Here is a 3,571-nt window from a genome sequence, read left to right on the forward strand (position 1 = left end):
TTTTATAACCACTAATTGTTCGGGGTGATCAGCTTTTCTTGGACTTACAATTTACTCCGGATAACAATGAAAGAAATTTCACCCACGCCTCTGGTAACTTCGCTTCCAGAGGGCAAGATGATTAGTGTTAGGGGTCCAACCGAAATGATTTATTTCAGCAGCAAGCGAATCCAGTGCAAGGTTTTTTAAAAAAAATAATTTCTTGGCTAGATGAATTTCTTGGACACTGACAACAATTAGAATTGATTTCCAAGTAGCTTTTCTATTATACCCGTTGTATTACGGCTTAGAACCCTCCGGATATTAACTTAAGCGAATAAAGAGCTTACGGTCTGCTTATTTCAAGCAGCTAAATATGCTGTTCGTTATTCGGTAAAAGAATATCTGCTTTCTCTTAGACGCAAAGAAATCATTAAAAGCTGTTGTCAGTCATTTATGCTGGGAGGGACAGGGGAATATCATCACGTATAAAACACGCTGGCACCATCGTAAGGGTATTATAAACAAAATTAGTACAATGAAAACGAAAAAATGAATTAATAAAATGATAAAATGATAAATAAACCACGAAAAGGATGTTTCAAAAGCTCAAAGTATTAAGTCTCTTTTTTAAAAGTCTTCGAAGCTGCCAAGAAGCTTTCGAGAAAAGTCGAAAGCTTCTGATTAAAAGAATTTTAAATAGCTTTTTAGTGTCTTTTTACTATAATCGTGATCTAAAATAAAAACCAGAACAACAAATCTGTCAAAAAAGTAATCTGTTTTACAGTACCTCGAGAATTTTTTTCGTGCATCAAGCGGTTTGATGATCCTGCTTAAGGGCTTTTAAATTGGCGATTTTAGACGGTCTTAAAAGTGGTAATTGTAAGTAACCTTAGAGGCATTGATCTTAAAAAGTTTAAAAAGTATCTGCAATACGGAAGATAAATTATTAAAATGAATTATTAGTTTCGTTGTGTTCCATGCGCTTTAGAAACGTAAAGCAAAATGGCAGAAAAAAAAAACAAACGTTGATAAAAATTACTACAACAATTACAAATATATAACCGCTGAAATTTAAAATTACGAAGAAAAAATCACCGATTGATATTTACCCAATTAGAAGACTACCTGAAAAAGCCTCTTGAAAAGCCACATTTTTAGGTTACTTAGAGGATATATTCCAAGCAATTTCCCGATCCAAAAGAAAAGTATTGCCGCCAGTGTTCCAAAGTAGAAGAAAAAAGACAGACTTGCAGACAGCTGCTTTTTGTGATGGAAATGAGAAAGACATAGAAATATACATTGTACCACCAGTACTCCTGACAGCAGGAAAGTACTGTGTAGTTTCGCAGCGAACAATGGTCGGGTTCTGCGCGGGGAAAAAATAATCACTAATTATTCTCGTTTACTTTTGAAGTTAGTAAATATTACATAGGTTCATATTTACAACTGTATGGTAACTTTTTAAAACGCCATCGTGAAAATAATAATTTCAGTTTGTCACTCAAAATTAAAAAACCCCTTCTCCACAGCATGTTCGAGTGATTTTAATTGAGACGAGCCAATCAATTAAAATAAGAGATGCGCAAGGCATCACGGAAATAACATGATCTGCAGGCGAAGATTCGACCATCCCACCATCCTTCACGCGCTGGGTACGTCTAAGTCAATACTACATCTTCTGATTGCACGTCATTGGAAGACGATGATTCACCAGATAATTGGCGTAAAAATTGATGTAATGATCAGACAGTCCAGCAATGTCATAAGATATATAGTACAAAGAGAACGAGCCCAAAAGGAAAATAAATCTTGGGGACCTCCAAAAGTAAAAACTGTGAATATGAGATGAGCTTTCCCTTGTCTTCAGGTTGCACCATTAAACAAATGGGCGGTAAACTAAATAATGTAGACAACAGTGTCAGTTGTAGGAAATAAGGATAAGAAGCTTGAATTTCACGATAGAAAATTCGTTCAGCAGGAGCGGTTGGGATATCATTGAAGTGTAATTTCAATGTTATGATATTTTAAAAAGATTTTCAAAACGTAAAAATTAAAAAACTTCGCAGGGTTGATTTTCCCCAACGTGACAAAAACATTTTTGGCAAAAAAGCAAGATTTCAAATAGGTCAGGTGACAGGTCAGAATTTATTGTGCTTACAACTATTCAAATTTCTTTTTCTTTAATACTGGTCCAACACGGGCTTTATTTACGTTGAGAAAGTAAAGTAGCATTTTTGAAATATAGAAAATATACAACTATGATGTTAAAACTTATAGAATGATTAAAATAACACACTCATAAAGTGTACTAGAAGGAAGTAGGTTATGTTGCACGATTTTGATGCAGCAAAGAAAACAGCAGAGTTTACAATTGATCAGACAAGTTAGACAAGCTGTCTTTGCGTATATGCGCTCGTGTTTGAGTGACTAGACTTTATTTCTGAAACACAAATATTGGAAAGCGTAATTTGTTTTTCGACGAATCTTCTTTGTTTCGAAGATGGCAAGATTCCTTTTTTAAAAAGGCAATAATATTTTTAGCAAGTCCTTGAACTCGATGTAAGAGAGATATAGTGGGTCAATGGAAATTCTTGTGATTGCAATTTGGAACTGAATCTCTAAGTTTGGTGCAAAAATTTTTGTAAAGGTTTTAAACCCGAGATAAGGATATATTTGACAAGAAAGACTGTCTGTCAAGGTAGCTTTTTTAATTAATGGATTTTCCAAATCATTGTCAAGGAAACAGGCTTTCTTGACTTTACCATACGAAACGACATCGTACACTACAATGAATCAAAAGAAGAAAAGCTTCTCATTGTGAGTCAGCAATGCGTTGGTTATTCTATCGGTGTGATTTAAATCAGATTTTGACGCCTACATCTGTCGACACCTGCGTCAGCTCATCGAAGGACACAGTTTGGGGGCGTAAAAATGTGTATGAGCAAGTTCAAAACGGGGAAAGGGGATTTTTACTTTTTGAAATGTTCTTTGATGCCCCCAATGTCGTAGGAAAAAATCGAAGATAAGAAATAGTAGGCCTACATTTGCTCTAGCTTACCTTCATCTAATGTTTGTTTTGTGGAGTTGTGTTTTCCTTTGCTTATGCCAGACTCTCAGATAGTAGGGACGTTAGGAAATAAAAGAACCAAGTGAAAATAAGGCGCATGCGCTCTGGGGAAGGGGGCGTTTACCTATTGTACAGCTGGCATTTAAAGTCAACAACTTTCATTGCTCATATAAATTTTGACATTTTCATAATTTTTTTTACAAACTTACTGTCCCAAAAGATATCGGTAGAAAATTTAGGGCAAACATACATCTCTTGGCTTTTGTCATGACTCTGCGCCAGAATCATTTGTCTCGTTTACTGAAACATAGCTAAACATTGAAACCTTTTTTTTCTTTTCTACGTTTTTTTTTTGTAATGGTGCTGGTTTTTCCGTTTAAAGACTGTTTTATTCTCTGACGCTTTATATTAGGGTAATTACTGGGCCAGTTTAAGTTTGAGACTGATAAGATTATTCGCCAAAGATCTGGACTGGAAGAGAGCCATTTTGGTGGGAAAATCTCTATTGATAACTAACTGAGC

The 3,571-nt window shown here is 35.1% G+C and overlaps 1 long non-coding RNA gene across 1 annotated transcript in view; it reads right to left on the reverse strand.

The window, feature by feature from the left end:
• The window catches only part of LOC140938207 (uncharacterized), a 6,884-nt gene extending 3,778 nt beyond the window's left edge, over nucleotides 1–3,106 (reverse strand). Inside the window, exon 1 of the long non-coding RNA XR_012165530.1 lies at nucleotides 3,041–3,106. This is a non-coding gene — a long non-coding RNA (uncharacterized lncRNA). The remainder of the gene's footprint in view (nucleotides 1–3,040) is intronic.
• Between the last annotated feature and the right edge of the window lie 465 nt (nucleotides 3,107–3,571).

This window comes from Porites lutea, chromosome 1 (genome assembly GCF_958299795.1).
Source record: "Porites lutea chromosome 1, jaPorLute2.1, whole genome shotgun sequence".
Lineage (NCBI taxonomy): Eukaryota > Metazoa > Cnidaria > Anthozoa > Scleractinia > Poritidae > Porites > Porites lutea.